This window comes from Protopterus annectens, chromosome 11.part0, assembly GCF_019279795.1.
Source record: "Protopterus annectens isolate FY-2018-M chromosome 11.part0, PAN1.0, whole genome shotgun sequence".
Taxonomy (NCBI): Eukaryota; Metazoa; Chordata; order Ceratodontiformes; family Protopteridae; genus Protopterus; species Protopterus annectens.
The window spans coordinates 1203250005-1203277598 of record NC_056745.1 but is presented as its reverse complement, the minus strand read 5'-3'; the positions used below and the strand labels follow the sequence as shown (position 1 = coordinate 1203277598).

Sequence of the window (27594 nt, the reverse complement as noted above, 5' to 3'; positions counted from 1 at the left end):
GTTATGACGCATATAAATGAATGGACTGTAAACATTATATAAAGTCAGATCTGATAACACTGAGTAATGGTAAGCCTAGCAAAGGCAAGGGGGGGTTCATCAGAAGAATATATGGACATTCCAAGAAGGGAAGACGTACATGAACTGTAAGGTATTGTTGTTATAAATTTGTTGTTGCTGATGGGCCTGTAAAAGTCCATTCCAACTACGGGGTGGATGCTGTCATATGGGGCAACCTGAAATAACATGTCAATATAGGATTATTCTTATTCAGATGACTGCCAATGAAAATTTGTACTTGGGGCAGAAAGGGATTAAGTCAATGTAAAAAGGGGAGGGTGTCTAAGATGAATGAAATGTTTAAATTACATAGTACTGGAGGTCTGCAAGACAAAGGCCCGCAGCATAATTTTAAACAAGTAGGAATGGGCCCATCATGGTGAGAGAGCAGAACCTGCCACTACGTGTGTGGATAAGCAATGATGGGTTAATATAAGACACAATGGGTGGGTAAGAGATGCAAATGCTATAAAATAAGGAAATTGCAATCTTATTTACTTTTTATTTAATTACAGCGGTGATAACCATAATGTCCAACAAGTCTTGGGTCAGGAATAAGTTAATTATTCCTTCCTGGGCCTCCGCTGAAAATGGGCTCTGTCCCAGTTAGGCTTTCCTGATAAATAAATAAAATAAATACTTACAACAGGCTTTTTATGACTTTTTATATTTCTTGAAGGTATTATGACCCATGTTTACCCAGTTAGTAGAATATGGTCTTTAAAGTCACCAGTGGCTTATTATAAAAAAAATTAAAATAACGTGACCCTGAAAAAAAGTAAGTTCTGTCTTACAACGCTCCATTTGTGTTGTTCATCTTCACCAATCCTTGACTGTGGGTTCAGTTCTGAACCGACTTGGCCGCATTTTCAGCTTGTGCTCTCCAAACTCTCGAGACAGTCATTACCCATAATGCTCTTAACTGAGATTACCTCAGATCGAGTTTGCCAGATGACAGAATATAGCCAAAGGTAGAATGGTTTTAATATATTAATATATGGGTCGACTTTGTAATTTCAAAATACAGAAATCCCGAATTTCAGTATTTCGAACTTACAAAGTCGAACACTCACATTTCCGAAACCGGCAGAAGCGCGAAATTCAAAATACCTTAGTACTGATATTTCGAATTTCAGCTTCCGGTGGTAAGGAATGTGGATGTTTAGGTTCATAGGTAGGTACTAGGCTATCTGCCCGAGGGCATTTATAAGCCTAGCCAGCGTGTGTTGGCTTTCGCTGCCCCATAGATTAATTAACTAATCCTCTGTCAAGCAGAGCCAATGAAGTGATCCCAGGGGTGTATTTTCTGTTACCTATCCACTCATCAAGGTTTCTCTTGAAGAGTGTTAGTGAGGGGCTCTGCCTGATGTAATTTGGAATTTTGTTCCAAAGCATGGGGAGTCTATGTGACAGGAATCTATCCCTCCAGCATGTTCTATTTATTGTTGTGGCGAGGTTTAGCTCACTAGAGTGCATGGCTCGCAGTGACTTGGATTTCTTTAGGTGGAGCATGTCCTTCAATTCTGAGTTGGACATGGCTTTGTAAATCAGGCAGAGATCACCTCTGAGTAAGTGATATGCCACTGAGTACAGCCGGAGTTTTTTCAGTCGGGGCTGCATAGGACATATGTTTGAGACCAGTAAATCTTGGTCTTTCCAGCTGTTGGAAGTGTCTTGTGAGGTACATCCCAAATGGGGCATTGTACTCTATGATGGATCTAATGAGTGATAAGTAGAAGGGCACTATAACCTCTTTATTTCTAGATGTGAACCCTTTAGTAATTAGATGGGCCACATAGAAGGATTTCCTAACTACTTTGGCAAAATGATTGTCAAAGGAGAGATTACTATCTACCTGGGTCCCCAGATCTCTTATTACCTCTTCTGTATTAAGGGGGCTGCCACCTATGTGGTAATTTGTGGGTGTTTTGTTTTACCCAAACGGGATGACTATGCATTTTTTGGCATTTAGTTTGAGTCCATGACTTTGACAACAGGCGTCAGTCTCAGTAAGGCCCTTTTGGAGGATGTCCGTCTCAGCCGGAGAGTCAATTATGGCTCCCAGTTTGCAGTCATCAGCGAACTTGGTTAGCCATAGTCCTCCTGTGTTTGCCTATACTTCTGAGAAGTATATGCTGAACAGTAGGGTTCCCAGGACCGAGCCTTGTGGGACACCACTTATGACCGATTAAGAGTTAGACCTGGAGCCCGCTATTCTTACCGTGCGAGTTCTGTCTGTAAGCCAGTTGACAACCCATCTCGTGACGTAGGGGTTAATGTTCAGGCTGGTGAGTTTTTCTATAATACTCGAGTGGGGAATGGTATTGAAAGCCTTGGCGAGGTCAAGGTAGGTTGTATGAACCACCTTTCCCTCGTCTATGGCCTTGGTGACTGTCTCAAAGAAGTCAACCAGGTTTAGTAAGCATGATATGCCCTTAAAGCCGAACTGGGTAGGGTCAAGTGTTTAGAGATTCCCAATGTCTTTGTTAATGAGTTCCATGATGATGCACTCCACAGCCTTGCAGACCAAGCTAGTCAGGCTTATGGAGAGATAGTTACCAGGGTCAGTTGTGGCCCCTCCTTTGTGGAGAGGAATAACCATTGCTGTGCGCCATTCTATTGGCATGTAGCCTGTGGAGAGGCTGAGGTTGAACAGCGTGTTTAGGTGGGGGGTTAGTTCGTTCTGTAGTTCATGCAAAATGTAGTCTGGGACACCATCTGGTCCCATTGACACTGTGTTTTTGGCTTTTGAAAGGGCTGTTTTCACCTGTGCATCTGTGATTTTTGGGACACTACACTTTTCCGGTATTACTGTGGGCCCTTCTGGAGGTGAGAGGGGGTGAAGTTTGCACTGAATCTATCTGCCAGGATGTTGGCAATATCAGTAGCTTCAGTATATTTTGTGCTATATTGCACTAGTTCAGTGCATATCTGCGAGTTGCCACTTAGATTCTTAACATAGCTAAAGAATCCTTGGCTATTTTTCTTTCGAAGTTAGCCTTGGATGATTTCATGAGCGACCTCAGTTTCTTACTGATACTAATCAGGGATGTCTTTCCTTCTTGGGACTTGCTTTTTTTCTGAACTAGTTTCCTCCTTCTATTGTATAGCCTGCTTACTGCAGGGGTCCACCAAACTGGTTTCCTTCTCTTAGAGGAGTGAGTCTTGGTTTTGCTAGGGATGGCATGATCCATGCATCCTTGTAGGTGCTCATAAAGTGCATTTGTAAAGGTTTCTGCATCTTGGGCAGCGTTATCCTTTAGCGTGGGGGCTGTGAAACTTACCACCTCTGTCTTAAATAAGGTGAAGTTTGCATTAGAAAAGTTTTTGACTGTGGTTTCCTTAGCTGGGGGTGGTGGTAGGGTGTGGACATCCAGAGTGATTAGTTTATGGTCTGATCTAACCACTGACGGGTTGACCTCCAGTGTGGAACACCTGTCGCCCATGTTGGTGATGACCAGGTCCAATACGTTTCCACTTCTGGTAGGGAAGTTTACCAGCTGATCCAGGGCATTTGAGTTGAATTCCAGGAAGCGCTGGGCCTGAGAATTTGTACTCGAGTAGTTTTCCCAGTGAATGGTAGGGTAATTGAAATCGCCCAATATCAGGGTGTTTGTTAGGACCTTCATGTTTTCCAGCGTCTCCAGAAAGGTGGAGTGGTGGCCCTGGGTCATGGAGGGTGATCTGTATCAGGCCACGATTTGCATTGCAGATTTGCCCGATGTTAGTTGCACATGGATAATCTCAGAGGTATCATGCTGCGCCACTAACCTGGAGGTGTAGGTATCCTTGATGAATATGGATACACCCCCTCCTTTTGTGTTTCGGTCCATGTTCTGTGGCTGAAACGTGTGTTATGAGTTGTAGACCAGTAGTGCTGGGGTGCTCTCTGGAGCCTTAAACCAGGTTTCAGTTACTGCACAGATGTCGACGTTCTCCATACTGAGGAGTGCTTCGAGCGAGTGCATTTTGAGATTTAAACTCCTGGCGTTGAGTAGCATAACCCTCAGTTTTTTGTTAATTGTGCTGTTTACAGAGGTGGGTTTGACGTTTGATCCTTGTCTAAAAAAGGCACTATGGAGGCAGCAAGAGCCTTGGCCAGTATGCGAAAGCCTAGGGGTGACAGGTGCAAACGGTCTCTTGCGAAGCAACACGACTTGTCGAGCATGTCGTCCCAGGCTGACGGACACTGGATCCCCTTTGAATGACACCAGAAGCTTAGCCAATTGTTGAAATTGATCAATTTTTCTTTATACTGAGTTATCATTCTTGGTGAGGGCAGGATGCTACTCAGGGTCAGGGTCATACCAGCCTGGGCTACATGTCTCTTTTCATGTAGTCCAGGGAGGTACGTCTCAGGTCTTTCACAACAACATGAACAATGACAGAGTCATATTTGTACTTGTTCTGTAGTGACCAGAGTGCTTGTGTTATGTGGTGGATTCTGGCTCCCGACAGGCAGCTAACAGTAACCTTCTGCTTGTCTAGCCTAGTGAATGGGACATCAGTGTGCCTAACCATAGAGTCACCTATTACTAATGTGTTAGGTATGTTATTCCGCCTCAAGGGCTGTGATTGTGCGGCACACTGATTTTGTATTTTATGTATTGTCTGGTTTGTGACGGGAAGTGCAGGTTGTTTGGGTGTCTGCTTTGGAGGTCTCTGATGCTTTTGCAGGTTTTTATTTAGAGCCTCCGAGTATGATTTTGTGTATTTATGTGTATTTTTTGCCAGTGTTATTTTAGTAGGTCTGTGTGCGGCTGGAGTTGTGGTGCAAGTGTTAACCTTCTCCTCTTGATTGTCTGTTCCAGTCTTGGTTTGAGACAGCTTAGCTTCCAGTTTGGCTGTATAATTGCATCTCTCACATATGTTAGTGCTTTGTGGTAGGAGAGGGTTTGTCTGTGTACATGAGGCAGTTGTAACACTGCCTCAGGATACCCAGATTCACCAGCTAGACTGGAGAGTGCACCTGACATTGCCCTTTGGTCATGCCTGAATAGTAGGGTAAGCTGCTTAGTCGCTTGGTTGGTGAGGGGTGAATGAAGAGCCTTGCCCTGCTGGGCAATCAGTGTCAGGGTATATTAGTGCTTGCTATTAGGTCTGAGCAAATGCTGGGCTGTAAGATGCTTTTTGAGTGCTTAGGTTGAGAGTAAGACTAGTTTCAAGGGAAAAACTGAAGAGGAGACTTACTGGAGCCGGGAATAATTTAACTGTAGCTAACCGGCACTGCCCGGTCCGCAAAACTGTGCAAACGCGTTTTTTATAGTAGGGAAATGAAAGAGAAATTAGCCCAAAATGGCCAATAAACAACTAACTTCTGGGCTGGAACCACTCCTCCAGGGATTGAGAGGTTGCTCAAAGCTCCCCTCTCTCACAGGTGAGCAGAGAAACTTCCTTCTATCCAAGTAAGGTATGGGCAACTCAGAAACTAGTATCACAGCCCTGAATTCAGCACTAGCCTGAAAACTGGACTATACTAGCTTAGAAGGCGGGAAACAAGGAATTTTTTTGTTTTTTTGAAAAGATAAGGCAAAAACAGTAAAAAATACACTTCAAACAGCTTTAAACGACTACAAATGATCAGAAAAAGCTATCGCACTTTAGTGTGTAGCCTACAGCAGTTAAACAAATTATTTAAACAAAAAACAACTTTTTAAAAGGGCAGGCAAGCAAGTACAATATGTGAAAAAAAACAAACTTTTAAATCACAATAAACGCTGGAAAAATCAGCGTTTAGGCAGAAAACAGTTTAAGTACAGCAAGAAAATACAGAGAATTGATACTTAATCACTCCAAAGTCTCACTCCTAAGCTAGAAGGCTTGTATCCGTTTAAGGCTTTCTAGTGCTACCTAGTAGGTTAGTTACAGGAAAGATGGGAAACAAGCGCAGATGTGGTCTTTTAAACCAGAAAGTTGAGAGAGACGGACAAACTGTCCAAATGGTCAATAAACTACAATTTCTGGGCCAAGAACCTCTCCTCTTGTGGTAGGACAGGCTACCTAGTGCTTACCACTCCCACTGATAAGCTAGAAAGCTTTCTTCCAACACAGAAAGGCTTGCGGGGCTCAGAAGCTTACCAACAGTCCTGAATACAGCAACTCTGTATCTGGACTAGGCTAGTTACAGGAAAGGTGGGAAACAAGCGCAAGTGCGGCTTTTAAACAAGAACGTTGAAAGAGATGGAAAAAAACTGCCCAAACGGCCAATAGCTACAATTTCTGGGCCAGGAACCACTCCTCTTGTGGTAGATAGGCTACCTAATGCTTACCATTCCCACTGAGAAGCTAGAAGGCTTCCCTCCAACACAGAAAGGCTTGGGGGGGGATCAGAAGCTTACAAAGAGTCCTAGAATTCAGCAAATCTCTACCTGGACTAGACTAGTTACAGGAAAGGTGGGGAACAAGTACAAACGTATTCTTTTAAGCCAGCAAGTTGAAAGAGATGGAAAATTGCCCAAACGGCCAAATAAACTACAATTTCTGGGCCAAAACTCACTCTTCTCGTGGAGGATAGGCTACTTAGTGCTTTTTGGTAAGTTTGTGTGTGTTAGCATGTTGCTTAGGGATTTAGTGTGTGTAAGTGTGTGCTGTGACTGTTGTGTGTTTGAGGTACTAAGATGTGTGTGTGTGTGTGTGTGTTTCGTTTGTGTTACTGTATGTGCGATCTTGGAGTTAGAATATATAAGTGGGGGAGTGTGGGGCTTGCCCTCCACATGGGGGGTGCAGGGGGGCTTGCCCTCCTGCTTATATGTAGTTTAGATTAGTCTGTTTGATTGTGTGGGGGGTGGAGTTTTGTGTATGTTTATTATGTGTGTGCTGTATGTGTAGTGTGAGTGCAGGATTTTGAATTTCGGGATTGTGTGTTTTCGAGTTTGAGAGTTTTGATTAGGTTTTCAGCTTTGTGGTTTCGGATTACTGAAATTCGGGATTTTAGTATTTCGAAATTACAAAGTGGACACACACATATAGATATATATATATATATATATATATATATATAGGTTCATAGGTTCATACTAGGCTATCTGCCCTAGGGTATTTATAAGCCTAGCCAGAGTGTGTGTGGCTTTCACCACCCCTTAGGGGTTATAAAACATATATACAGATAGAGACTTGACCATCTATGAATATATGAATACATATATATATATATATATATATATATACATATATATATATATATATATATATATATATATATATATATATATAAAAACATATATACAGATAAAGACGAGACCATCTATGAGTTCTTAATGAGAAACTGGATCAGAACTAGAGAGGTCTACTAAGAATTTTAGGATGGGGGAAGGTGGGTATGTCAAGGATTGGTGAAGATTAACAACAGATGGAACGTTATGGAAGACATAACTTCTTTATCTGATGTTGTTAATCTTCACCTAATTCTTGATGGTGTGATAGAATCCCCAGCTACTTTCAGTCTTGGGAGGTCTCATGGAAGAATATTCCAAAGCACCATAGAGCCAAAGGATGCTCAAGTCCTCGAGATCTTGTCTAATTTGTAATGGGTGATGAAGGTATGATAAGACCATGTGGCTGCTACACAGATATCTAGAGACACACTGGCATGAAAAACTGCTGATGTCACAATAGCTCTTGTTGAATGGGTTTGAACTGTTCTGGAGAGTTGAAGACCTTGAGATTGATAAATGAATGTGAAGCTGTCTCAGCCATTTAGCTAAAGTAACCTTAGCAACTGAATAGCCCATACGCAGAATCGAAAAGGCTACAAATAACTGATCTGATTTTCGGAATTCTTTTGTTCTGTGAAGATAAAAATGCAACTATCTGTGCACGTCTAGCAAATGAAGTGTGTATTCTCCTTTGTTGGAAAAATTTGGGAAAAAGGTAAGTAATTGTAATGACTTATTAATATTGGATTTAGAGACTACTTTGGGCAGAAAGGAGGTGTTTGTTCTCAGTGCCACTCTGTCTTTATGAAAGATCAGGTAGGGCGATTTGCATGACAGAGCTTGCAATTTGGAAACCCTTCTTGCAGATGTAATTGCTACTAAAAAGGCAGTCTTCCATGATAAATATATGAGATGACAAGATGCTGAAGGTTCAAAGGGAGTCTTTTTTAGAGCTTGAAGAACAGTAGCTAGATCCCATGGTGGAACTGGTTCTTTGTAAGGGAGTTTTAGTAAGAAAAGCCATTTCAAAAAGGCTTTACAAAGTTTGAGAGACATTACAGGAGCATTATTCAAACCTGAATGGAAATCTGAAACTGCTGCTAGATGGACCTTTATTGCAGAAGCAGAGGAACCAGACTGAATGAGAGAGTTAAGAAAATCAAAGACATGCTGGATAGGAGCAGCAAAGGGTTCAAGGTCTTTGTTCAAAGCCCATTTGGTACATTTTTTTTCCCACTTGCACTGGTACAGTTTTCTAGTAGTGGGTTTGTGGTGTGCAATGATAATATGGTGAATGGGAAGAAAGGGAGGGATGCCTGGCAATCATGGGAAATGGAGAAGCCATACAGTCAACTTGAGGCGTCAAAGGTTAAGGTGAACCATGCCCTCTGGATGAGTGAGTAGATCTAGAACTAAGTCCAGGATCCATGGTTTCTGTAACAGATGAGGCCAGAGGAAGGGAAACCAAACTTGAGACCAGAATGGGGCAATGAGGATTACAGAATTCTTAGTTTTTTTTGGTTCTTTAGGAATTGTGAAATTACAAGAATTGGGGGAAAGGCATATAGCAGACTGGGAGGCCAACTGTGGAGAAGTGTGTGTCTGGGAGACTTTCCTGGAGGGGAATTAGGGCAAAATAACTTCTGCACTTGTTGTTTGGGGGAGAAACAAATAGGTCGTAGCAAGGTTGGCCCCAATGGTGAGAAATACTGTCCGCCACTACAGGGTTTGGAGACCACACATGAGGCATTAGAACTGTCCTGCTTAATTTCTCCGCTATCACATTGGAACTTCCTGGAATCTGCATTGCTATCAGAAAGCGGTTGGAAGAAATCGCCCACTGCCAAACTCTGAGGACTTCTCAGCATAGTGAATAAGATTTTGTTCCCCCGTGTTTGTTGATGTACCAGACTGCTGACATGTTGTCCATCTGAATTGCAACTTTGCCTAAAGGGAGGGTATCCTGGAATGTTGCAATGCTAACAGCACTGCACTAATTTCTAAAACGTTGATGTGCAAATTGGTCTCCAATTGGGACCATATGCCTTGGACGGTCTTTCCCAGATAATGCCCCCCTCTATCTGGGAAGCATCCATGATCACTATGGCTTGGGGCTGGGGAAGGATGAATGGGCACCCCAAAAGAATTTGGTCAGAGTGAAGCCACCGTTTTAGGTCCCATATGAAATGGTTGGTGATCAGCACTAAAATAAGACATTGCTTGGCTAATGAGACCATTGTGTTGCTAGTAGCCACTGTAGTATTTGCATATGAAACTTCACTAGAAGGACCAGAGTAACTGAAGCTGCCACTGAACCTAAAGTTTATAGGACAAGTCTTGCTGGGACTCTGTTGCTTCAGAGAATTTGTCTAGCTAGGCCCCTGATACTTTGTAGTCTCTCTGGAGGAAGAGAAGCTATTTCTGTGACTGCGTTTAGATGAGCACCTATGAAATACAAATGCCGAGAAGGCTGCAGATTGGATTTTTTGACATTTATTGAAAAGCCTAGAGATTTGCAGAGGTTCATGGTGTAATCTCTTGCCTGTTCTAAGTGACTTCTGGTGGCAGCAGTGAGGAGCCAGTCATTGAGGTATGGGAAGATGAAGACCTTGCAGTCTGAGATGAGCTGCAACCACTGCAACACATTTGGTAAACACCCTGGGGGCAGTGGCGAGTCCAAAGGGCAGTGCTCTGAACTGGCAATGACTGGCTCCTAGCTGGCACGTTTTTCCAAAACAGGAAGTATGGCTTGAGCAGAGACCATCTGGAATTTGGTTTGAACTGCCTTGTTGAATCGGCCAAGAACCAAAATGGGTCTCAGGTCTCCTGTTTTTTTGGGCACTAAAAAGAATCCTGAGTAAACCCCAGATCCTGTTTGGTCTGGTGGGACTTTTTGGATGACTCCTTTTTCGAGCAGTTTTTGAATTTCTAAGACTACTGATTCCCTTTGATTGGGTGGAACATCTGGGAGTTTTTTCTGATATTTGGGGGTTACAGCGAGTGGAATGCGGTAGCCTCTGGATATTATTCCCAGCACCCATTTGTCAGAAGTTATTGATTACCAGGCTGGTAGATCCAGGGATAATCGTCCCCCGACTGCCTCCAGAGGAAGGCAATCAGGCATTCATTCAGGGATGCTGATAGAAGGTGCCAGAGAAGGATTCCCTTGACCCCTGTTTCTGCGGTCCATTTCTGCCCCTTGGGCGGCATCTTCCGTTGTCTCCCACTCTGCCCTTGGGGAAGTCCTTACCTCGTGAGTCATGGAAAAGACCCTTGGATTTCCTAAACCATAGTCTCCCAATTCATTTGGTTCCTTGACTAAGGCCTCTGAGACATGGAGAAATGTATGCCAATGGCAGACGGGGTCTTACCATCTTGCTCACTTCTGGCTAGAGTATCTTAACCTTTGGGCCGAAAAGGGTAGCTCCATCAAAGGGAGCATTGACGAACAACGCTTTAAATGGCTCCACAAAATCACACAAGTGCATCCAGGAGTGCCTTCTAATGGCTATACCTGAACCCACTGCTCTGGTCGTCACTTCAGGTGTATGTGCTATGAGCCTCATGGACGAGTTGGAAATAGACTCTAGGGTTGCAAGCAGAGAGGAAACTTTGTCATGGACCTCTTCAACTATTACTATTGCTCCTGATATATTTGAAAGTTCTTTAATCAAATTCCTCTGTAATCTGGTGAAGTATGCCATATAGTTCAAGGATCTCAGAGCAAAGGTTGTTGAAGCATAAACATGATTCTCAAATCTAGCCAACATCCTAGACTCCTTGCTAGGAGGATATATAGTAGGACTCTCTTCAGCGAGTTCTCTCTTGGTGACGGCTGCTACCACCATGGTATCAATAGGAATTCCCTTAGACCAGTGTGGTCCTTCTTTTGGTGCAGATAGTACATGGTCAGGTCTCTTGGGTATTGGCTCTATGGAGTCGGGCATCTTCCACACCCGCTGAGCAATCAGCTTGATGAGATAGTCAGCGGGCAAAGAGATCCAAGAAGTGGAGGGTTGGGCACAAAAAGCCTCAAGGTATACAGATTCCTCTGAGGAAGGCTTGGTGGAGGACCAGCCACCCCTCTGTTTCAAGACTTCCAGGATATCCCTGAAGCCAACATCATCGGGGGTGACCTGGGGGAACCTTCCCCTTCACCGAAATCAGTATCTTCTGTGCAAGACTCTTCCGGAGAGTCCAGGTGCTTCCTATTGCACTTACTCTTCAAAAGGACTTCTTCGGGGGGGGGGGGGTGCTCCGGGGAAGTTTAGAAAGAGGAGATCACTAAGGTGGGAGTCACCTGGGACTTCTGTGCCCTCTGTCCAGGTGTCGAGGCCAATGGTAGCTCTGGTCAAGAAGAAGGAAAAGAAATCCGTCCTGATGGGGATGGCAAGGACTGAGAATCCTCAATGGATAAAGCCTTCTCCATAATCCGGAAGGCAGGTTCCCCCATAGAAGGATGGGAGCTTGGAACCAAAATGGACTGCTTCGGAACTGGGGGTCACACCCCGCACTAAGGAGACCACCCCCAGACCACCAGCTTGGGTCTGAAGGGCCGAAGCTCCGAGAGGCAGAGAAGGTTCGGACGAAACCGAAAAAGTACCATGCATCTCGTAGCTGACCAGAGCCTCCTGACCCCAGGAGGTCTCAGGAGCCAAAGGCTCGGAGATACTCAGGGTGGTCATCGGAACTGAAGACAAACATGCTATCGAAAGAGAGTCAGTCAGTGCTGGAAGTGTCGGGATGGAGGGCTCCAAAAGCTCTGGTACAGTAGGAGGAGTGTATGAAGGTGTCATTGGGCATACTGTCTCAATGTCAGACTGGCTTGGAACCAAAGGCAATCCTCTCACCACAAGTAGCTGTTCCACTAACCTCATAATGTCAAGTTCCAAAGACGCAGACCTCACCAAACATGTGGAGGAAAATCTCGGTGGTCTTGCTTCCACAAATGGGGCATCTCTGAATGGGTCCACAGTAGGAGAATTAGTATGTGGGAGTGCACACATTTCCAGTTTCTTTGGTACCAGGTGCTTTGTTAGTACCGATGAAGAGTCAACCATCTGCTCCGAAGTTAATTTCGATGGTGTAGACAAGTCTCCCGGTGCCGATGAACTTTTCAGTGCAGAGGAAATTTCTGGCATGTTTTAGTCGGTTCCAAAGAACTTGAAGAAAGGAAGATCTTTTCTTGGAACCGTGGGAGGAAGAAGTTCCTGCTTCTCCAGTTATCTCTTTGGAATTACCAATGACCTCAAAGGGAGATTTTAGAAGCCCTTTCAGGATAAGCTTGTCCTTCCTCTCCATTAATGTACGAGAGGAGAACTCATGGAATATCGCACAATTTTCCTGCAAGCAAATCTTGCCAAGACAACACAAAGTGTGCCCGTCTGAACTGGGCATTTTACCCTCACATTTTACACCTCTTGAATCCTGAGGCACCCTTAGAAGGTTTTCAGGGAGATCGTTTTTGGTCCATTATCGGCGATGAAAAGGAACAGACAGAGGAAAATTTTTTTGATTAGATTTTTTTTTACAAAAGAGGAGAAAAGAGGAAAATAATACCAACTATGGAGGAGAAAGAGAAAATAATACCAACTATGGTAATAAGAAATACCTGAAGGGTACTATATGAGGGAAAGATTACCAACTATGGTAATGGAAGAGATTACTGGCTGGTAAAGAAAAAGATGGAAATATTACAAGAACGAGGAGTGGGTAGAAGTACTAATAAAGAGATAGTTAGGTAAAGAGTTTAAAGTAAAAAATTTGAACAACACCTGCAATTAACTGCCAAAGTTCGAGAGATGGAACAAGCACTTATGGTCTGCCAAGTGGCAAACGAGATCTGGGCTAATCTCTGTGAAGAGCATTATGGGTAGAGCCTGGCTCAAGAGTTTGGAGAGCATGAGCTGAAAATGCGGCAGAGGCTGTTCCGAGGGTTTGGAACCAAACCCACCGTCAAGGATTAGGTGAAGATTAACATCAGATCTGGGGGTTGACAGAAGGAAGGATAAAGACAGGATAGGTAAAATTAGGGACAAAAGAAGGGTGGGAAAGAAAGCAGGGACAAACACCCTGAATGCATTTAGGCCCTGATGCTCTAAGGAAGGAATGTATATAGTTCTGTATATAGTTACTGAGTGGGGCAGGAAAGCTGGAAAGTTATCAAAAAAGGAAAAAAATATGGATGCCATAATGCAGACAATACAGCGGTGGATGATTGAGTTGACAGAAAAAAGATGATGAAGGAAATACTACACTGAGGTAGTACAACTGGAAAAAGACAAGATAAAGCTGAATGTAATGCAAATCCAAAAAATTATAAAAATTAAATCTTGGAACATAAATGGCCTAGGGAAAAAAATAGAGGGAAGGAGCTCTAAATTACATTAAGGATTTTAAAGTTCCCGTAATTGCCTTACAAGAAACTCATATGAGTAATCAGGATCACAAGATGTTAAGGGGAAGAGGACATAACTTGATAGCAAGTTCAAGCTGGGGGGAATAATAAAAGGAGAGGAACGGTAATTCTATCATTAAAAAGGAGCTGCCTGTTCGCGATTATAGCATGACTAAAAGACAAGTGTAGAATAGCAGGGATAAAAGGGGTGACAGAAGGAATAAAGATAACAGTAGTTCTGATACAGTTCCCACCAGACATACAAAGACTGCATTATAAATTAAACTTTTTCAAGACGGGATTGTAGTACATATATGAGACTGGAACATTGTGGACAGGAAAGACTAAATGGACAAGAGTCCGAGAGGGGAAAAAGGTGCTGAAGGAAGACTTTGGGGATACATGGCAAAGCACAGAAAAACAAGAAGACAGAGAGGTACACATTCTTTTCACACAGATTTAATATGTGGTCAAGGATGGACAAAACTTATATTGCTACAGAGCATATACATAATTTTTAGAAGGAAACACTGAGCTGATAATTCATTCAGATAATGCAGTTAACAGGGTTAATATTTTTTTAGGGTGCAACAAGAAATTAGATTATGAAGAGTCTCAGTACACTGGTTGGGGAATAAGGAGAGGGAATAGTTAAAGAATGCAATAGAACAGGAAGCTGATGGAGAAAATATAGTAGATGCTTTAGAACTGGACAGGATAAAAATGAGAGAAAATTGAGTCAGGATACAGGCAGAACAGGGAAGGAGAAATGGGTGGATGGATAAAAAGGAAGACAGTGGAGTAAGGAACTGCAATGCATTCAAACAAAAAACAAAGGAAATAAAGGAGTAAGAGAATTGGAGATGAGAGAATATGGAGGAAGAAGACAACAGTGGAGCAATTCTTTTCAGCAAGAACCCCAAAGCAACAAGGGCACTGGTCTTACAAATGTCGCAACAGGAAGTAGAGAGAGAGGTATATTTAAGTATGAAATTTATACTCCATATTTAAGGAGTGACGTCAAAAATTAAGATTAGAGCTAGATTATCAAAGGAGGTGATACTAGGGAGGGGCACCAGGCAAGGATGTCCTCTGTCTCCACTGTTGTTTGTGCTCTACATAGAGTCAGTAGCAGAATGGATAAGATGATCAGATACAAGGGGATTTAGACAGTGAGAAGAGGAGATAATGATCTCCCTATATGCAGATCACATTCTGCTTATTAATGACTAAATGGGAGTAGGACATAGGTGTTGTGGAATATTTTGAACCAATATGAGGAAATCTCAAGGTACAAGGTGAAGAAAGACAAAATACAAGCTATTACAGTGACTGGAGAGCCATTCAGGGAACAGATGATGAATGGTATGGAGTGGAGAAATTAGGTTACATACTTGGGGATATGGATAAGTAGTACACTTGAGGATACCATAGGCGTTTCATGTCAGAGGACATATAAAAAGGTAAAGGGCCAGTTACTGACTTGGAAAATGCTAAATTTTGATTTAGATCAGAAAATGCAGATACTATAACTGCATATTATACCTCAGTTTATACATCTGGGTCAAGTGTTTTTGGAGACTTACCAGAGAAAAAGTGGTTGAAAAAAGTTAGGCAAGCATGCAGGAACTTCATATGGGATGGAGCACATGCGAGGATGAAACAGGAGAAGTCAGTAGAGGTAAAGAGAGGGGGTTAAGGAGTACCAGACCTGAAAGAGACTTTGTTAGCATGTCTGCTAAATATTTTAAGAGCGACAAAAAATATGATACAGACTGGAAAAGAATGATAAGAATTAAGGAGAAGGAGCTGCAAGAGGGAAGAGATACTACAACTTTATTAATGCGGGGACAGCAAAAACGGTAGAAGCAAGAATGGATGAGGGAACTAAACACCTTGAAGATAGGATGGAAGGAAAAGGGGATGGAAAAAGGGAGAGAAAGAATAATGGAGACTGGAGGCTTGAGAAAGGACATACAAGATAAAAGCAAACGGAAGAAGAGACAAAATAAAGTTAGATACTGGAATCAGATGCTTACAGGGGGACAACTTAAAACTTGGCAACAAACAGAATGAATATCAAACGAATAGGAGTTTAGAATGGGATCAGACAAGTCAAGATGGGGCAAATGGCATAAGATGGTAAGAGAGGGGACGGGATGCCAAATATTTTGAAGGAGACAGAACAGATTGGAAGGAAAGGAAATGAGAGGATTATTAAACTGAGCAAAGAATAGATAAGGAGGAATACAGCGCAAATTAAAGCAGCAGCTAGGGTGCAATCAGAGAAAGAGACAGGGCAAGAAATTAGTAGAATGGGGAAAAGGATTGGGATTTCAAAATTCTGCACCAAGGCTAGGAAATTTAGGATTTTTCCTTGGAAATGCTTACATAAGTATTCTTGTACACTGAAGAGATTAAAAAAATGTTCCAGGGCATAGACCAAAGATGCTGGAGAGGTTGCGAAGCTGTAGGGACCTGGAAGGATTGCTTCTGGGAATGTAAGCAGTTGGAGGATTTTATAGCAGGAATAAATCAATTAATGAAAGCATTAGTAGATGACAACATTCAAATTACTTCAAAACTATTTTTATTAGGTTATCAAGAAAGAATACCAGAAAAGGGGAAGGCCTTAGTAGGATTACCGATGGCAGTTGGTAAAAAAAATAAATAAAAACCCACAATAATGACAAAATGGAAAAGGAAGGAGGTGCTAACATTGCAGGAGGTGACATATTTGATGAATAAAATAAAGGGACAGGAAGAAAGGGATACTGGGGTGAAAGGTTACACTAAATGGCGGAAGAAATTGAGTAACTGGCAAGATATAACATCCAGAGACTTAAGCAATTCTTGAGATGGGACAAGCTTATAAGGCACCAAGGAAAATAAATACAGAAATTAGAGGGGGATGCTGGGGCTGTAGGTAGATGTATACAGTTGTCTTTTTCTTTATTTCTGGTAATACAATGAAGGGGAACATAAGAATTTTTTTATCAGAGGGATGTACATGGTGTAACAACGCTAGCTTCAGTATTGGGGTGGTACCTATTGTTAGTTATATAAAGATGGACAATAAAGGGATAGGCCACTGAAGTAGTGAAATTGCATGTGCAACATGCATGAGGATTGTACATCTCTGCTGGAGGTGATTGGCACAAAGAAAATAAAGATGGTTTGTAATTCAAAATAAATAAATTAATAAAAATAAATAAAAGGAATGATATAAAATTGTGCTACAATGTTGGTTTGGATGAAACTGTTTGCAAGCTAATAGGTCTGTTCAGGAAATAAATTTATACTCTGATGAAGGTAGATCAACACTGCAGATTTCATACTGCTTACAAGGGTTCACAGATTTTGCAACAGCTGTGACTAAGAATACATGCAAGCCTGAATTTGAATAAATACTACTATTTAAAGTTTTAGCAAAGATTAGCAGATTGCAAACTACCTTTGGGACAACTACGGTGTAATCTGTTGCCCTGAGCATCATCAGAAAGTAGGAAGACTGCCTCACAGCTTGTCCACTTTGGAAGCAAAGTTGACCATCTGAGCCTTGAGAAAACAGACGACTGCTGAAACTAGCTGCTGGGCTGGTCCAGACAGAACTGTATCAAAGAATATCAGAAGCAACCCAGGAAGCTGAACAGCTTAGTCTTGCTGGACCTGGACTAGATGCTACCAAACATTTTAACAGGCAACCATCCCCACACCCAATCATATGCAGGGGATGCCACATTTTTGATACAACCATTATATTCAAAATTTAAAACATGTCCAAAAATATCTTACTAAAAAGTAGCACAGCTTTACTGCATTTGCATCTCAAACGTGCAGCAAGCTGCAACTGCCAAAATTGTTCAAGAAAATTCAGTAGTCTCATTAGTCAACACATCATAAACATGGAAACTGCTTCCGTTGTTTGGAAGTCTTTTAGCTCTTGCAAAACTGACAAGCATACACCCGTGTGGTAACTTCAGTTGTCTGAAAAGTCACTTTGAAACTTGCCAGTCACTTTGAAACTTGCCTCTTTTCCCATATTAAACAACCAATTCTTGCCCTTTCCTTATTCTAGATATCCTAGAACCAAACTGCACACGCTTTCTCCTCTCAGGCACCTACTCTTTGGTAACCTCTCCACATTGACACTAAGGAAATTAACACTTGCTGCAAATTCAAAATGCATCTGAGATAACTTCGTTTAAGCCAAATGCTCATGATTCAACCCTGGAGACATCATCTAACCTACCTCCTTTCAGTGTCTCTTCTCCTCTATCAAGATTCACTGAAGATTGACGCACTTTAAAAACTAATGCATATATTGTACATTATACTTTCTGCTTGATTGTACATTGCACTGTACTTGTTCACTGGAAAGTGCATTCAGATCTTTTCTATGCAATTAGTCTGAGCTATTGTGTTATTGCTTAAATTTCTGCATTTTTTTGCTTGTGAAATGTTTTGCAGTTTAAATGGGCTGAGCCTGAAATTGATCGATATCGATCAGTTGTTGTGTCTTTCTGCTTTTCCCAGTTAGGGGTCGCCACAGCGGAACTCCAGTCCGCTAATGACTGGCAATAGATTTTTGCGTGCCGAGTTGCCGGCCCTGACGCACAACCTTCAACAAAGGTACGCCCATTCACGCACGTCTCCACACAGAAGACGCTCTAGCCGAGAATCGAACGGGACGGCATCTTACTTTGAGGTGACAATGCTACCGCAGCACTACCACCGCATCGATAAAGATCAGTGCACAACCCAAATAAACAAATATAAATAAATTTTACACATCTGGTGAGAACCTACTAATGGATTCTGACAAAGGAGGTATTCTTTCTTTCATATTGTCCCTGATTTTTTTTTTAAATCCTGTACAAGATGCAAGTCATTAGCCAATTGTCCTGCAATTATGCCCAGTAATATGCATGTCATTGATCTTACTTATATGCATCTTCTTACTGATATTGTTGAACACACACTGGTCATTTTGCATTTTGAATTCTACTACAGTTGTATTCTCAAGGTTTTTAACAGAATATCAACCAGAAAACTGGGATGTTAGCTCACAGCACTACAGGTAGTCCTCAGGTTAAGGACAAGATCAGTTTTTTAGTCTGTCTTTAGGTCGCATTTGTATGCAAGTCAAAACACATACATATGGTTGTTATTAAATGTCACAATCAAATGTTTGCCTCAGTCTAATATTTATTTTACTTTTCTTTGCATATAAACCACTTTAGAAACACTTCCAAACAAAAAAAAAATCTTAACTACTGTATACTGCAGCTGTGTTTCCTTACTACCTATGAGCTTATGCTTCCTTACTTCCTACCAACAAAGCTGGTTTAAGACATCTTGTTATTAAATGCAGTGTTTATGAGGACTTTTTCACACACACAAGACTGAAGTTAGAAAATGATTTTCAGAATTCATACCCTTCAGAAAATCCATACTAATGCAAACTCTGTTATTCTATCAACTTTCTAAGTTTGTAAGAGCAGCATTTATTAAAATTGTTCCTATTTTTGGGCATTTGTCCCACTTATATTTATGGCTTTTGTCCAGATTTATTGCTCCAAGAGCTTTAGAGGTATGACACGCATACACTCTCGACACTACTTTATTTATTCCATAACTAACCCCCTCCCATTATGCAACCACCCACCTCTTAACTGCTGCCAGAGGATTGCTCCCTCGCTCTCACTCTCTCATGCACAGTTTCTTCTTCATTCATACCTGCATTCACTCACACATCGCTCACTCTTCCAAGCTCTCCTACACAGTCACTTCCTCATTCATACCTGCATTCACACACATCACTATCACTCTTCCGATCTCTCATACACACACTCACTTCCTTATTCATACCTGCATTCAGTCACATATCGCGGTTACTCTCCCAATCTCTTCCTCTTTCACACACAGATTTGGGCAGCTTTAAATTTTTGTTACGTTATTTCCAACATTGTGGTAGCCCATTCGAATCTATGGGTTGTCCACATGTCGAACGTCCATAACCCGGGGACTGCCTGTAGTCTACACGCTGTACTCGGCCTTTCACCGACTTGCCTTTTCTCCCCCACCTACAACTATAGCTGCCAGCCCAGACCAATGTAGGGAACTGTCTGGGAAGTCTGTGTTTAGCTTTTGCAAACATCACCAGTTTAGACCAATGTTGTGAAACCTGGTTCGCTCTTTTAGCCCCTGTTTCTTGAAGGCTTCCAAGTACAGGAACTGTGGGTGGTGCCCAACAGCGGATGTCACAGTTCACAATAAAATCATATCTGGTCAGTTTTCACTTGAAATAACTTGGGCCGTAGCATGGACATCACATCTGTACCATAGTATATAGTGGTTTTAACAATTAAAGTCTCTGTAGCTAACTAAGTACCACGTGACAGGGGAAATATTCTATCAATGAGCACTGCTGGGGTGCACTAAATTATCCAGATGACCGTATCTGTTAGTTACAGCAATGCTTCTGAAATAAAGTACATTCGTGTTTTCTCTTTTTTCAACCTAGATTAGTCTATAAATGTAGTGCTGCTGTTCATCCTTGTTTAACTGGAATTTAAAAGAAACACTGTGTTAACACTGGCTGCTAAGCTAACCAAATATTAGGGTACATGACTTTCATTTATTAAAAAAAAAAAATTGAAAACATGAAGGCATTCGAGTTCATTGTACAGTGATTTGCTGTGAACACATTTCTTTGTACAATAAAGGAAACAAAGCTGGCATAAAAACTAACAGGTTAAGAACAAATCAGTTTTTTTTTTTTTTTTTTTTTGCAGTTTCTCTACAAAATATACTAAACATAACTTAGGGGTATGGGAAACTCTTGAAGGCAGGGGAGCAGAGGGTAAGAGAGGAACCCAATGCTGTAAAAAGGACAGTGATGTATTTATTTTGCAACTATTACCATAACAGAAGCACATGTATGACATAAGCTATACACTGTGCCATTATGAGTTGCATTAACAATGACTACACAAATTTCATACAAAAATACAAAGGAAGCTAATGTTTTCTCCTGGCTGGTGTGTGATCCAGCGGCAACAGCAGTACTGCTAACTCAGCATACTGTTCTGAACTAGCCATTGCTTTAGACCATTTCAAGGTCTGAAGAGACAGAGATTTCAATTTCCACCATGTGTAGAGAGGGTCTATTTGTCAAGAGCTTGGATGACTACAGCAAAGGGTAAGGGAGGAATTACCAGTAATAACTGGTGACTTCAAAGCGCGCGGGGGGGGGGGGCACTGCAAGAAACAAAAGAATATGTGTGGGGCTAACTGGAATGGTGTGGGGCTGTATTACAGCAAGTCAATGACCATTTGCTTGTGAAATAACAGATGTATTCATTCACTTTCCTCCAATAACTGCCTTCAGTATGTAGCCACTCATTACAGCCAGTTTACTACCTACATACACATCAGATATCCAACTTTCACTCAACAAGGCCAGCCTAATGTGAACTTGAGCCCTAGACAAAGGACTACACAGGCCTCTACGCTGTACAACTGTCCTCCTGCATTTCTCCAGTGCCCCCCCTCCAATGCTAACCCCATCTTCTGGCACCATGACAACATCCGCAGATTACTTTATTCTAATTTTGTCACACTGTTATTTTTTGGCTTCCCCCATATTTTTTTAACACACCTTAGCTGGCCTCAAGTCTACTGTAATAAGTCTAGAGGATGTAAATGAATTAAGCAGTATGTCCTGGGGGGGGGGAGGCAGTAGCCCCCACAAGTCATAGGATTATAAAATGTTCTAAGGTGCATCTTGTAGCTTTTTTATATAACCTTTTGATTTAATGATGGTTTGAACAAAAATTCACAATTAAGAAATTCAGTCTCATTTTCTATCAAGGAAACTAAGCAGCTAACAAAACAGCAGTTCCCAAAAACTGAGAAGTCAAATAAAAGGACATACAAATCTGGTCTGGGAACCAGCCTACTGCTCCAAATTGGATAGCCAAATTCTGTGCTCTTTTCTGCCAGAGGCATACATTATACAATTGAGGGTCTGGGAGAAGAAACCAACGTGCATGACTAAAACCCACAGAGATGAGGAGTACACTCATGCACCACACAGAAGGAATAACAGCCAAAAACTCAACCAGAAAACAGAGTACTGTTAGATGGCGACACTGTCAATGATCACTTACTATCATACACATTTTAGATACATGGAAACCCCTTTCCCCACGCACATTTAGTCATTTTCATCACAGACAATCCCTATACTCAGCAACTATAGCCACTTTATTAAATGTGCACACCTCAGATATCTGCACTAAAATTGCCACAGTAAAGTATAGCAGCTGGTTTCACACAAACTGTACTTCTGCAATGCCAAAATAATGAGTGCTTAACTTGAACAAATGACAACACTGAATCACTTTAATCCATAGACATCCCCTCCTGGAATTAATCTTCTCAGCTTACTGCTGTCAGACTAAAGGGTGCAACATACTGCAGACCCACCTCCCCCACATACATTTCACCCACTTACCTTAAGACTCGGGGGGGGGGGAGCTAAAGTGATGGTGGGCTAAAGACCAAAATCGGTAATAATTAATACCTTTATAGACTCAGAAATTTGCTAGAACTACGGGCTTTGCATAAGTATTCTTATTTGAAGGCTATTAAGTCTGAAACTCAAATGTCAGTCATCACTATTTCATGGCTGCAACCTTCACGGATTTGCAAACAAAACCACAAAATTTATGAGAAACAGACCAAAATATGATAATCACAGCCATTTTGCAAAATCAGGGGCATATAAAGAGTATTTATGCACCCCCCACACACACAGATATTACTGTCCATTATAGTCACCTGTATGACTGACTGACTACACCGCAAATAATTTATTGCCATCAAACTGGATAAATACATAACTGCCACACAGGAATTTATTTTCATGCCTCTTCTGAAGGCTATGAAGTCTGAAAACTCAAATGTCATTATTTATGAGTCAAACACTCACTGAGTGTATCTATTTCTAACAGCTGGAAATAACAAAGCTGCAGAACTTTTACAGCTTGGGTGTTTGCAGCTTCGCAATAAAATGTACAACGGGCAGACAGGACTATAGTGAGAAACCGAATCCACAAAGTCATGGCTTACAGCTAGAATGCAGAAACACAAGTTGGGGACAACCACTGGTTTCAGAATCTGAAAACACACACATACGCACCAAAGCCAACACTCACCAAACTTACTTAACTCAAGCTAATTCCTGGAAAACATTCTCTTTCCAGTGAATCCTAATGAGGTCTAACCGCACAAAAGCAGCATCTGGCAACAGGAGTTAAATATAATGACTAAACTTCAAAAGAAATTGGTAGCTTTGGTTGGGCAGACTTGTACACTACACTTAAACTGAAAGTTAGGCAAAAAGAACCAAGAGGGGAAAAGAATAAAATGATGGATTTGGTCTAACAATCTGCAATCACAGAACTAAGAATGTAGTGGAATAACCACTCAGGAAGTGGCTCTACCACATATAAGAAAGTTCTTCAAAGTGTACACCACTCCTACAGGACAAGGACTGTATTGGATCAATATGGTACTCTACTGATACATATACAATTAATTTAAACTAGAATCAGTAAAATTATATACTATAGTTCATCAGCAGACATGGCTTCTGTGTACACTACAAATTGCTAAACTGGTAGTTAATATTGAGTATGCAGACAAGGTATGAATGCCTAAATTTACTCATAAAAATTATAATGCACAAATATTTGAAAATTTATTTAAAGTGAAATGTAGGTATTTTTGCAAGCTCCGCAATAACAAACGATAGATTGTGGTCGTGTACCTTTATTAAAATATCTGCATTTGTAAACTCAACCTTCAATTTATCCTCTAAAATTTGTAACTAAAATGGTACCATGTTGCAGGCAGTTTCTGTATTTATATTTTTTCACTTAAGTTTTTCCCAGTAAAACTGCCTTTGGCTCGCTGGACCCTACAGATCAACAAATGCAAATAATTTCGCGGTTTCACAGCAGAGATTTCAAAATTCCACTCATCTACTTTCTTAACAACCTACTCGATCCAAACTATTCCTTACATTAATTTGTGTTTACTTTCTAACACTTTCTCCTTTGTTCATTCTAACATTGCTTCTTATATGCTACTCCCTTTCCCTTTTATTTTTAACTTCATTAAGTTTATCCCAAATGGTAGCTGCTTTGACAACACTTCTTAGTTTATCACTCATTTCCTAACTCATGCATTTTTGTAACTATCCACCTTTATATTTAATAAATGGTCTTATAATTTTGTAAATATTATAATGTCACTTGATCCTATTCTACACAATGCAAATACTTGTTATAACTGTGTTTTGCCTTCTGGCCTGGGTTGCGCCTGAAAAGGGTCCCTGGACCAACTCATTTACCAGTTAACAAAATATAATAAAATCAGATCTCTTGGTTTTATGCCAAAGATTATACAGGTAATAGTAATATAAAAGATGCTTGGTATGGGACATGACTCTACTATCTTCAGAGTTTAACATTGAAACCACATCCAATTAAATTATTTCAATCATTGTTCACAGTTGCTCTAGCTAATGCAATGGCTTACATGATTTTGCCAAATCAGCTACACACCAACATGTTTCTAGTTCTATGTGAAGTAATTCACCACAATGTACTTGGTTATTAGCAGAACAGCAACTTCAGGCAAAATTTTAAGCTATGCTTTACTACAGTACTACATCCACAAAAACTTGGAGCTGTTCTTACACTTTCAAAAATTCTCTGGGGGGGCTACTCGAAGATATATTTATTGCCCCAAACAATGCCACGTAGTGACCAAAATGTGATTCAGAAGACTTTCCCTGTACAGTAGCATGATTTAGCTTCCTTAAATGTTACCTAGTAGTCACTAAGACTGCAGAGTATATAAACAAGAATGTAAAGGTTATTACAAACATCAAGGGTATGTGCAGCAATACAGGAGTTCCTTAACTGCGCTGAACATATACCCAGTGGAAAAACATTTCCATTAAAATTAGAGGCACAACATGGCCACTATGGATTAATACAATGCAACACAAAATTATAGAATGAGGAAAGTAACATGGAGAGGGAACAACAGTGACGCTTGTATAAAGTTCACAAAACAGATGAAAGAAAGCGGAGGAAAAACACTGGAATGGCAGAATCTGATGGGAAAAAACATGACTGACTGTGTTAATCTGGTTCAAGACTGCTCAGTACAGTTCATACTTACAAAACAGCATTGCATCAAAAAGAAACTTGTTTACATCTAGATCAAGCCTTTTAGATTTCCAGTCAAGTGAATAATAAGCTTAATATGCTCATTGTGTCATAGCAAGCAGGTAAACAATTACCTGTTTTTGCTATCCAGATGTAGAATTTTCTACCATTCTCAAGACAGAAAGCAAATTAGAACCCGACAGCCCTGAGAATTCTGTTCCATCACTTCAACCAGGTATACCACCACAACATGAATGTGTACACCCATGTAGATAATCAGCATGTTTACTACTAACTGCATTAGCATGTCAGTTAAAGAAAGAAAAAAAAAAAAAAAAGACTAGTCAGTCCATTGTGCTACAGTCTGTCAATTCAGAAGAAAGTCTGTTTTGACACATGGTAGAAGGTGTTAAAAAATGGTAACATTCAAGCCCTACAAATACCTGCAGCTCATATTAGTAACAAACTGCTCTCTGTCCTAAAACAGGAAAAGTAACCATATTTGTAGAAGACAAAAACTGCCATAGCATGAACATTACTCCATTACTCATTTGCAGAACTGGCCTGTGGCCAGTCAGAAAATAGGGAAAGCCTTGAAACATGTTTTTTGTATTTCATTACACAAAAGCAGTATCTATACAATGATGACTTACAGCTCACAATACAAAGGACTAGCAATACTGGCAAAATAAATCCATACATACATAAATCTCAGTGATCGTGTAAATTCAAACACACCATCTTGGCTTGTGCTGGTACGGGTGGTGATAGTTTAACTAGTAGTTGGCTGTGGCTGTAAATCAGGCGTACCAGATGTACAGCAGTAGTAAACCATTATCTTACCTGAAGCATCTTTCTCCCCCCCTCTCTCAAACCCTTTCCCTAACCCTAAAACTCTATCCCTGACACTAATCCTAAAATCCAATATCAAACCCTTAAACTACCATCTTAACCCCCATCCCCAACTCTAAAACTTCATCTCTAACCCTAAACCAGACCTCCAAACCCAAATCTTCATCCCAAACCCCAATGCTAACACTCCCAGCAACAATGCTGCTGCAGTTGCTCTAACTCTGCAGCAATAACCTGCCACCCACACCCTTGACAAAGCCAAAGCAGGCAAAGCTTGCTTACTGTACAGGTGGTGTAGCTTAATCTATACATTTGCCAAACTCTACTTTTCTTCAAGGTTTTAAATAGGTCATACTAAGCTTTGCTTACGGGTAATTTCATAAACTTATCACAAAACCTATATAACATGATTTTACTTTGTATTATGCCATCAAGTCATACATTCAGTCGCTAAAGACCTCCACCAAAAACATGCATCTTCCCCAAATTGTTTCAGGTATAGAATGAAGCAGCTACTACCTCCCCTGACACAAAGTATGCAACTCAATTACATGCTCTTTCAAACTGTCCCAACTTGCAGAATTAAACTATAACACGTTACAGAAATGCTGATGAGCTGCAAACATGCATGGTACCCTTATTAAACACAAAGTTTAATTCATCTGATTGTTCAAACAGGAGACGCTATCACTATATCACCAGATATATGAGAAAACAGAGCGGTTCAATAGTTTCAGCCCTGTAACATGAACAAAGAACAATGCCCACACTTTGAACCATACATCTAGTAAAACAGAGTAAAATGAAATACGGCTGTGCTGCTTGATGCTCACTGTTAAGCTCTCAACAGTTGTTTGCTAAGCCAGTGAATTTGTATTTTGTGTTTGATAATCTGCTCTTAGCAATACTATCACAATTTCAATGCATCTTTTAGATGAACAAACTGCCTGTAATAAATGTATGCAATTCAACAGTTACAACCAGGTGCAAAAATAAAAGAAAAATATGAACAGTAAAAACTAGCAACAGGAATATTTAAAATTAAAAGAAAAACATTGGTTTAACAATTAGTCTGAAAACCTCAGCATACTAGGACAAAAGAAAAGTCAAAACTACATACAGACACACAACAGGATGAAGATGAGGTTAGCCTTTTTTTCCAACACAGTACCACAATCATTGACTTCTACCCAAAAGATATGAAAAATAGCAGGCAGTGAAACTGCTTGGGGTAGGATTGAATACTTGAATACGAGTATATATCCACTAACCATCACTAATTAAACAATACATCTGTTCAAGACTGGATAGAATAAAAAATGTGGCTACCTCACTGATCTGCAGTGCTGATGAAAATATGCTAGAGTGCCAATGTTATCTACACACACAGTATTTAACTCTGTCAGCTTAAATGTTACATTTCTTGGACAGTTAAGCATTTTCTTATTCTATTCAGAGTTGTACACATACATACCATCAAGTGTTACTGGCTATTAAAATGAATATAAACACAAGAACAACCTCTCAACACAGCATCTACACTGCATCTGTATCTATAGCTGGTAGCGAAAAGCAGCAGGGAAAAGTCTCGGCCAGCCAAAAAGATGCAGATGCAAGCAGGACTTTTGGTGCATTTTTTACAAAGCCAAGCAAAGGACATAGTCAACTATTCTGTTTAAAGTGAGGTAGGTGAGTGAGCGTGTGTGCTGGGAGGGATGCTTCCTCCCCAATGGCCTATACATCCAGTGCCAATGGCATTACTGCTTAAAGTTCTAATTAAATTCAGTGTTTGGAGTTGCAAGAATTACAAAAAAAAAAATGTTTGTGGAAACATGACATTTGAACTTTTTTCTGTAAGCCTAACACATAACTTGCAGCTGTT

The 27594-nt window shown here is 40.8% G+C and overlaps 2 protein-coding genes across 2 annotated transcripts in view; both read right to left on the bottom strand.

Annotated features, from left to right (window-relative positions):
• Positions 1 to 27594, bottom strand: part of PTPN12 (protein tyrosine phosphatase non-receptor type 12) — a 3019581-nt gene that overhangs the window by 360291 nt on the left and 2631696 nt on the right. The gene's annotated exons all lie outside the window — the stretch shown is intronic.
• Positions 1 to 27594, bottom strand: part of RSBN1L (round spermatid basic protein 1 like) — a 1493418-nt gene that overhangs the window by 1153036 nt on the left and 312788 nt on the right. The window lies entirely within an intron of this gene.